This window comes from Cherax quadricarinatus, chromosome 6 (assembly GCF_038502225.1).
Source record: "Cherax quadricarinatus isolate ZL_2023a chromosome 6, ASM3850222v1, whole genome shotgun sequence".
In the NCBI taxonomy this organism is placed as follows: Eukaryota; Metazoa; Arthropoda; class Malacostraca; order Decapoda; family Parastacidae; genus Cherax; species Cherax quadricarinatus.
The window spans coordinates 42,934,050-42,944,671 of NC_091297.1; positions in this window are offsets into that span (position 1 = coordinate 42,934,050).

The following is a 10,622-nucleotide window of genomic DNA, read 5'->3' on the forward strand; positions in this document are numbered from 1 at the left end:
TTGAGTCGCAAGGAGTTTGTAATCAACCTATAGTTGGCAGTAAGGGGCGGACTTTTGAGTCCACACAAGTAAGTTTGTCAGCCATCAGTGAATGAAATATGCTGACATAGCACCCCCTAGGGGTAATTTATAATCTTACAAATTATAAATCTTTACAGCCCGTTGAGAGATGACTTCGACAGCTTCTCAAGACCTCGTCTGCAGGGGCAGCTGTGTAGACGATTTGCTGTCTTTTATCAGCTAAGTGTTCCCTATATTTAAATTTAAAATTAAGCTTAGCTGGTAATGCCATTTCTCAACAGGTGACTACACCTTCACCTCTCATTACTCTGCCCACCACTCCACACTACTCACCCTCTCACTACTTTAACTAAACACAAATAAATGGAAATAAGAACAAATAACGGGGACAGTGAACATTACTATTCTACTCAAACACAGTTTATTATTAAGTCCTTGTACAATAATATATTTGGGAACAGGAGAACATTATTGTAGTTTAGATAAATGGGATGGTATGTATAAGCAGTGTGACAGGGAATACAATCAACTTGACCAAAATGAATGTAACTTACAATATAGTTAAGAGGGCAGTTCATCACAGGAACTAAGCCACAGGTCCCAAGACCTACACAGCACAAGTACTGCGCCAAGCCAGTACTCTGCCCAATGCCTCCAACAGTCTCCTCCAGAGACTTCAGCAGCCTTCTCCTGAGCCCTGCACCCCAGCAGCAGCTCTGCTCGAAGTCTCTGCTCAGGAGCTCTGCACCCCAGCAGCAGCTCCGCTCGAATCTCTTGATCATGCTCTTGCTTGGGCTTTTATGGTGGTCCAAGCACCCTCCACAACCACGTGTACAACCTGACGCCTAGGTCTGACGCCGTCAAGAACAAAAGACCTCAGACGTGGGCGTGGCTACAGACGTTTGCCAAGGCAAGGTGTGGCCATATAATTGGTTAAATTAGGTCTCCCCAGAGACCTCACAAGCCCAGCTGAACTACATCACATCCCCCTTTCTCCCCCTGTTTAAAATATCTGAGAACTAGGACAATTTGACCTAAGTTATTAGACGATTTTAATCCTAACCCCTTAAATCTATTACAGTACAAAGACAAAATTATACATAACATAATACAAAATTATTCAACTTCATATATTTCCCTCAACCTTCTCATCTACCATAAGGCAGCATAATCAGTACACCTGGCAGTTGACCAGCATAACAGTTTCTCTCTTGTGCAAAGCCTCTTAACCTGTCATTTCTCCTTAAACCTAAATATCGGGCTCCAGTGCCTTCCCCACTTCTACTAGAAATGCACTAGCCAATGCTAGTCACCCTCGCACGTTATCCATTGGGCCAAACCTCTCTAGGCTTCTATGGCGTGGAAAACTGCTCCAACGGGTTGCATTCTTTCAAGTAACTGCAACTGGACCACTTCACGACCACCAAGGTCGCATTTTCGGCACACTTCACATGCACACTACAACATCTGAAAATCGAGACAGGACAGGCATCTCAGCTAAGACCCTCCATTATCCTATGCCACTACTAGGATTCACTGGCCTCATAAAACAAGGTGGTCATAATCACTGGACCGTATTCAAGGTCACCTTATTTCACACAGGTAACACTAACACTTCTGGCAAGTCAAAGTAGGCTGGGGACATCTCACACTCTCAAATGTCTCTCATGGCTGGCAGGCCATCCCGGCATACCGGTCGTACAAGCCGACCAGCAAGGCAGGATACACCTCCATACCGCCCTTGAAAGCAGGCTGGTCCCAGCAGCTGGAGTCCATCTCCTCGGCTCGCATCCTTCCACATCTCCGAGGATGGCAGCTCCATCGTAGTAGACTCTCTTATCCTGGCACACCAACCAGAATCCCTCATACACCACTGCAGCATCACCGCCATCTCATCCTCTTGAGCTAGGCAGCATCGCAGCATCACAGCACGGCCACAGCATATCCATCATCACAGCACGGCCGTATCACAGCAGCACACAGCCCGGCCACAGCATCGCAGCACGGCTACAGCATCTCAGCATCACAGCACGGCTGCAGCATCTCAACATCACAGCACGGCCGTATCACAGCAGCACACAGCACCACAGCACGGCCACAGCATAGCAGACAGCATCGCAGCACGGCTACTGCATCACAGCACGGTCCCAACATCTCAGCATCCCGGCACGGTCCCAGCATAGCAGACAGCATCACAGCACGGCCACAGCATAGCAGACAGCATCACAGCACGGCCACAGCATAGCAGACAGCATCGCATCACGGCCACAGCATAGCAGACAGCATCACAGCAGCCGACATCAGCAGTAGCAGGCTATGGTCAGTTGCTCGAGGTGAGGTGAGGTCACTTCAGGTCATCAACAGCAGGTGCGGTCACCCATCCCTGGCAACTGCGGGTAACTGGCGGTCCGCGGGTGATGATCACAGAGGCTGGGTGACGCAGACACCCACTAAACTGGATGACAGACCAGGGCAGCAATACATCTACTGGGGCACATCAACTGGGTGACTGGCCACATCAGGTGAAAAATAATCATAGGCAGCTCTTCAGTGGGTGACAGTTGTGGGCTAGTCTTCCAAGGCGGTTAGTTAGTTAGTAGTTTAATATGTTTATTATGCACCCTATACCCATCCTGTGGGCGGTAGTCAAAAGATTACAGAGGTACATAATTGGTCCAGGGACTGGACTCCAAAGTTTTGATAGCTGAGCAAGTTACAGAGGTAATGAACTCACAATTTACAAAGGTAATGAACTCACAATTTACAAAGGTAATGAACTCACAATTTACAAAGGTAATGAACTCACAATTTACAAAGGTAATGAACTCACAATTTACAAAGGTAATGAACTCCAGGTAAGTCTGGTCACAATCATGACAAGTTACAAAGGTATTTACAGATTACAGAGGTACGTAATGGGTCCAGGGACTGGGCCCCCAAAGTTTTGATAGCTGAACTAGGTACAAAGGTAATGAGCTCACAAGTTACAAAGGTAATGAATTCTGTAGAATGGTTACTTACGTTCATACTTTGGCTACAATCATGAACAAATTATAGAGTAATGAGCAATTCACACTTCCACACCCGGTCACAACTGTAATGAGTTATTGGTGCAAATATTGATTGTTGAGTCACACACACCACACACACACACACACACACACACACACACACACACACACACACACACACACACACACACACACACACACACACACACACACACACACACACACTTTAGTTTAATATCTTTATGCACCCCATTCCCATCCTGTGGGCGGTAGTCAAAAGATTACAAAGGTACATAATGGGTCCAGTGACTGGACCCCAAAGTTATGATAGCTGAACTAGTTACAAAGGTAATGAACTCCAGGTAGATCTGGTCGGGCTGGGTGACTTCTCATTCCTCTGTAAACATTCAATTTCGGCCAGTAATTGCTTCCCCCAAAAGTCTCACCCAAATATTGATATTCTCCACTATTTATCTCAAACCAACAACCAACTCCACCAAATATAATAATACAACCAAACAATTATTCAAACCCACCTTCTAAAAAAAAAGGTCAGTTAAGGTCACTAGGATTATAATATCATTATAATAACACAAAATCAAATGGTAGCAAATGGTAGCATAAGTATAACCGAGCAGTCAAAAATAAGGCACATGGGACTGGTTCCTACTATAAAAATAATAAGAACCACCACCGCTTAGACATCATGTCATGTAGGGGGGTAATGATTAGGGGAATATGGGGGTAAGCGGAGGGAGTCAGTAGGTAGGGGACAGGCGAGGCAGTAGGAGAGATGAGTGCGGAGGTAGGTAGGTAATGTGAGGTCACTGGTGACTACACCTTCACCTCTCATTACTCTGCCCACCACTCTACACTACTCACCCTCTCACTACTTTAACTAAACATAAATAAATGGAAATAAGAATAAATAACGGGGACAGTGAATATTACTATTCTACTCAAACACAGTTTATTATTAAGTCCTTGTACAATAATATATTTGGGAACAGGAGAGCATTATTGTGGTTTAGATAAATGGGATGGTATGTATAAGCAGTGAGACAGGGAATACAATCAACTTGACCAAAATGAATGTAACTTACAATATAGTTAAGAGGGCAGTTCATCACAGGAACTAAGCCACAGGTCCCAAGACCTACACAGCACAAGTACTGCGCCAAGCCAGTACTCTGCCCAATGCCTCCAACAGTCTCCTCCAGAGACTTCAGCAGCCTTCTCCCGAGCCCTGCACCCCAGCAGCAGCTCCGCTCGAAGTCTCTGCTCAGGAGCTCTGCACCCCAGCAGCAGCTCCGCTCGAATCTCTTGATCATGCTCTTCCTTGGGCTTTTATGGTGGTCCAAGCACCCTCCACAACCACGTGTACGACCTGACGCCTAGGTCTGACGCCGTCAAGAACAAAAGACCTCAGACGTGGGCGTGGCTACAGACGTTTACCAAGGCAAGGTGTGACCATATAATTGGTTAAATTAGGTCTCCCCAGAGACCTCACAAGCCCAGCTGAACTACATCACAGGGGAGGGTTAAATAAGTAAATTATCCTTGACTAGTGATGTACAGGTGACATCCAGCCTTAATAACCCTCATGTAGTTAAAAGGCTTTAAACCTAATTACCCAGTTAAGCTTATGTTCCCTAGTGACGAGTGTAAACCTTCACTACTTGCCCACAACACTTTCATTTTAGTTCCAGTTAAAATAAAGGCACTGAGAAAGGAGTGCTTTTATTGCGACGTTTCCTTCAAGGTTGGGCTTTATTAAGTATACAGAAATAAACAAATACACCGCCTTTAAGGCGAGCAAGTTTCCTGAAGTAAAGTTTAGAGCAAGACAGCTTGAAAGTCAACAGTGAAGTCAAGTATATGTGAGGTCAGATAGTGGTGATGGGAGGGGCTGGGATAAGGTGACAGGTCAGAGGCTGGTGATGGGAGGTGCTGGGATGATGTGACAGGTCAGAGGCTGGTGATGGGAGTGGCTGGGATGGAATGACAGGTCAGAAACTGGTGATGGGAGGGGGATGGGATGTGGTGACAGGCCAGATACTGGGAGGGGGCGGGGATGTGGTGACAGGTTAGATACTGGTGATGGGAGGGGCTAGGATGAGGTGACAGGACAGAGGCTGGTGATGGGAGTGGCTGGGATGGAATGACAGGTCAGAAACTGGTGATGGGAGGGGGATGGGATGTGGTGACAGGTCAGATACTGGGTGGGGGCTGGGATGTGGTGAGAGGTCAGATACTGGTGATGGGAGGGGCTGGGATGAGGTGACAGGTCAGGTACTGGTGATGGGAGGGGACTGGGATGTGGTGACAGGTCAGAGGCTGGTGATAGGAGTGTTTGGAATGGAATGACAGGTCAGAAACTGGTGATGAGAGGGGGATGGGATGTGGTGACAGGTCAGGTACTGGTGATGGGGGGCTGGGATGTGGTGACAGGTCAGATACTGGTGATGGGAGGGGCTGGGATGTGGTGACAGGTCAGGTACTGGTGATGGGAGAGGGCTGGGATGAGGTGACAGGTCAGAGGCTGGTGATGGGAGTGGCTGGGATGGAATGACAGGTCAGAAACTGGTGATGGGAGGGGGATGGGATGTGGTGACTGGTCAGATACTGGTGATGGGAGGGGGCTGGGATGTGGTGGAAGGTCAGATACTGGTGATGGGAGGGGCTGGGATGAGGTGACAGGTCAGAGGCTGGTGATGGGAGTGGCTGGGATGGAATGACAGGTCAGGTACTGGTGATGGGAGGGAGCTGGTATATGGTGACAGGTCAGATACTGGTGATGGGAGGGGGCTAGGATGTGGTGACAGGTCAGATACTTGTGATGGGAGGGGATAGGATGTGGTGACAGGTTAGATACTGGTGATGGGAGGGGGATGGGATGTGGTGACAGGTCAGATACTGGTGATGGGAGGGGGACGGGATGTGGTGACAAGTCAGATACTGGTGATGGGAGGGGGCTGAGATGTGGTGACAAGTTAGATACTGGTGATGGGAGGGGGATGGGATGTGGTGACAGGTCAGATACTGGTGATGGGAGGGGGACGGGATGTGGTGACAGGTCAGATACTGGTGATGGGAGGGGGCTGAGATGTGGTGACAAGTTAGATACTGGTGATGGGAGGGGGATGGGATGTGGTGACAGGTCAGATACTGGTGATGGGAGGGGGCTGGTATGTGATGATAGGTCAGATACAGTTGATGGAAGGGGGCTGGGTTGGGGTGACAGGTCAAATACAGGTGATGGAATGGGCTGAGATGGGGTGACAGGTCAGATAGTGGTGATGTGAGGGGCTGCGATGGGGTGACAGGTAAGATACAGGTGATGGGAGGGGCTGGGATGTGGTGACAGGTCAGGTACTGGTGATGGGAAGGGGTTGGGATGTAGTGACAGGTCAGATACTGGTGATGGGAGGGGGATGGGATGTGGTGACAGGTCAGATACTGGGAGTGGGCTGAGATGTGGTGACAGGTCAGATACTGGTGATGGGAGGGGGCTGGGTTGTATTGACAGGTCAGATACTGGTGATAGGAGGGGGATAGGGTGTGGTGACAGGTCAGATATTGGTGATGGGTGGGGGATGGGATGTGGTGACAGGTCAGATACTGATGATGGGAGGGGGACGGGATGTGGTGACAGGTCAGATACTGGTGATAGGAGGGGAACGGGATGTGGTGACAGATCAGATACTGGTGATGGGAGGGGCTCGGATGTGGTGACAGGTCAGATACTGGTGATGAGAGGGGGACGGGATGTGGTGGCAGGTCAGATACTGGTGATGGGAGGGATACAGAATGTGGCGACAGGTCAGATACTGGTGATGGAAGGGGACTGGGATGTGGTGACAGGTCAGATACTGGTGATGGGAGGGGGACGGGATGTGGTGACAGGTCAGATACTAGTGATGGGAGGGGGACGGGATCTGGTGACAGGTCAGATACTGGTGATGGGAGGGGCTCGGATGTGGTGACAGGTCAGATACTGGTGATGGGAGGGGAACGGGATGTGGTGACAAGTCAGATACTAGTGATGGGAGGGGGATGGGATGTGGTGACAGGTCAGATACTGGGAGGGGGCTGAGATGTGGTGACAGGTCAGATACTGGTGATGGTAGGGGGCTGGGTTGTGGTGACAGGTCAAATACTGGTGATAGGAGGGGGATAGGATGTGGTGACAGGTCAGATACTGGTGATGGGAGGGGATGGGATGTGGTGACAGGTCAGATACTGGTGATGGGAGGGGGACGGGATGTGGTGACAAGTCAGATACTGGTCATGGAAGGCGGACGGGATATGGTGACAGGTCACATACTGGTGATGGGAGGGGGATGGAATGTTGTGACAGGTCAGATACTGGGAGGGGGCTGAGATGTGGTGACTGGTCAGATACTGGTGATGGGATGGGGCTGGGTTGTGGTGACAGGTCAGATACTGGTGATAGGAGGGGAATAGGATGTGGTGACAGGTCAAATGCTGGTGATGGGAGGGGGATGGGATGTGGTGACAGGTCAGATACTGGTGATGGGAGGGGGACGGGATGTGGTGACAGGTCAGATACTGGTGATGTGAGGGGGACGGGATGTGGTGACAGGTCAGATTCTGATGATGCGAGGGGCTCGGATGTGGTGACAGGTCAGATACTGGTGATGGGAGGGGGACGGGATGTGATGACAGGTCAGATACTGGTGATGGGAGGGGGACAGGATGTGGTGACAGGTCAGATACTGGTGATGGAAGGGGACTGGGATGTGGTGACAGGTCAGATACTGGTGATGGGAGGGGGACGGGATGTGGTGACAGGTCAGATACTGGTGATGGGAGGGAGACGGGATGTGGTGACAGGTCAGATACTGGTGATGGGAGGGGCTTGGATGTGGTGACAGGTCAGATACTGGTGATGAGAGGGGGACGGGATGTGATGACAGGTCAGATACTGGTGATGGGAGGGGGACGGGATGTGGTGACAAGTCAGATACTGATGATGGGAGGGGCTCGGATGTTGTGACAGGTCAGATACTGGTGATGGGATGGGGCTGGGTTGTCGTGACAGGTCAGATACTGGTGATAGGAGGGGGATAGGATGTGGTGACAGGTCAGATACTGGTGATGGGAAGGGGATGGGATGTGGTGACAGGTCAGATACTGGTGATGGGAAGTGGACGGGATGTGGTGACAGGTCAGATACTGGTGATGTGAGGGGGACGGGATGTGGTGACAGGTCAGATACTGGTGATGCGAGGGGCTCGGATGTGGTGACAGGTCAGATACTGGTGATGGGAGGGGGACGGGATGTGATGACAGGTCAGATACTGGTGATGAGAGGGGGACAAGATGTGGTGACAGGTCAGATACTGGTGATGGAAGGGGACTGGGATGTGGTGACAGGTCAGATACTGGTGATGGGAGGGGGACGGGATGTGGTGACAGGTCAGATACTGGTGATGGGAGGGGGACGGGATGTGGTGACAGGTCAGATACTGGTGATGCGAGGGGCTCGGATGTGGTGACAGGTCAGATACTGGTGATGGGAGGGGGACAGGATGTGATGACAGGTCAGATACTGGTGATGGGAGGGAGACATGATGTGGTGACAGGTCAGATACTGGTGATGGAAGGGGACTGGGATGTGGTGACAGGTCAGATACTGGTGATGGGAGTGGGACGGGATGTGGTGACAGGTCAGATACTGGTGATGGGAGGGGAACGGGATGTGGTGACAGGTCAGATACTGGTGATGGGAGGGGCTTGGATGTGGTGACAGGTGAGATATTGGTGATGGGAGGGGGACGGGATGTGATGACAGGTCAGATACTGGTGATGGGAGGGGGACGAGATGTGGTGACAGGTCAGATACTGGTGATGGGAGGGGCTCGGATGTGGTGACAGGTCAGATACTGGTGATGGGAGGGGGACGGGATGTGGTGACAGGTCAGATACTGGTGATGGGAAGGGCTCGGATATGGTGACAGGTCAGATACTGGTGATGGGAGGGGGACAGGATGTGGTGACTGGTCAGATACTGGTGATGGGAGGGGGACGGGATGTGGTGACAGGTCAGATACTGGTGATGGAAGGGGCTCGGATGTGGTGACAAGTCAGATACTGTTGATGGGAGGGGGACGGGATGTGGTGACAGGTCAGATACTGGTGATGGGAGGGGGACGGGATTTGGTGACAGGTCAGATACTGGTGATGGGAGGGGAACGGGATGTGGTGACAGGTCAGATACTGGTGATGGGAGGGGCTCGGATGTGGTGACAGGTCAGATACTGGTGATGGGAGGGGGACGGGATGTGGTGACAGGTCAGATAGTGGTGATGGGAAGGGCTCGGATATGGTGACAGGTCAGATACTGGTGATGGGAGGGGGACAGGATGTGGTGACTGGTCAGATACTGGTGATGGGAGGGGGACGAGATGTGGTGACAGGTCAGATACTGGTGATGGGAGGGGCTCGGATGTGGTGACAGGTCAGATACTGGTGATGGGAGGGGGACGGGATGTGGTGACAGGTCAGATACTGGTGATGGGAAGGGCTCGGATATGGTGACAGGTCAGATACTGGTGATGGGAGGGGGACAGGATGTGGTGACTGGTCAGATACTGGTGATGGGAGGGGGACGGGATGTGGTGACAGGTCAGATACTGGTGATGGAAGGGGCTCGGATGTGGTGACATGTCAGATACTGGTGATGGAAGGGGCTCGGATGTGGTGACAGGTCAGATACTGGTGATGGGAGGGGGACGGGATGTGGTGACAGGTCAGATACTGGTGATGGGAAGGGCTCTGATATGATGACAGGTCAGATACTGGTGATGGGAGGGGGACAGGATGTGGTGACAGGTCAGATACTGGTGATGGGAGGGGGACAGGATGTGGTGACAGGTCAGATACTGGTGATGGGAGGGGGACAGGATGTGGTGACAGGTCAGATACTGGTGATGGGAGGGGGCTGGGATGTGGTGACAGGTTTATTATGCTTATTATATTTGTCACGGACAAAGTTCGCATCTAGTTTTGCTAATATATACACACGAATGCTGTGTTCAGTGGTACTAGTGAAGTAGATCGTGGCTGCTCCTAAAATTGTGCGTTCAGTCATGTTGTTCAGGTGGTGTAACTGTTGTGCTCTTCCCAGTCCATGATGTAGGAATAAATGTTGCGAGGGACCACTCACGATGCTGGTGTTATCGATCCTTATGGCGTGTCTGGAAGTCTCTGCCGGTCTCCCAAACATAAAACCTTTGAATACTTGTATACTGTACACTCGTTCTGTACAAGAAGTTCTGGGTCGAGGGCTTCTGGTAATCTCTTTGATTAGTTTTGTGGTATGAATTATCATGTCTACGTTGGTGTTATGGAGAATCGTGGCGATGGTGATGGCAGCTTTCGTCTGGGGAAGGAGGTGTTGCCTGTCAATGTTGGTATCCTCTCCGAGTCTGCTGTATATGAGGGCGTCTTTCTTTTTCCAAAAGTGAATATTTGGTGGGAAGTTTAAAGTGGTGAATGCCTCCTCAATATATTTTTGTTCTTCTGAAAGATATTCAATCATTGTGAATTCAGAGTGCTCGGAGG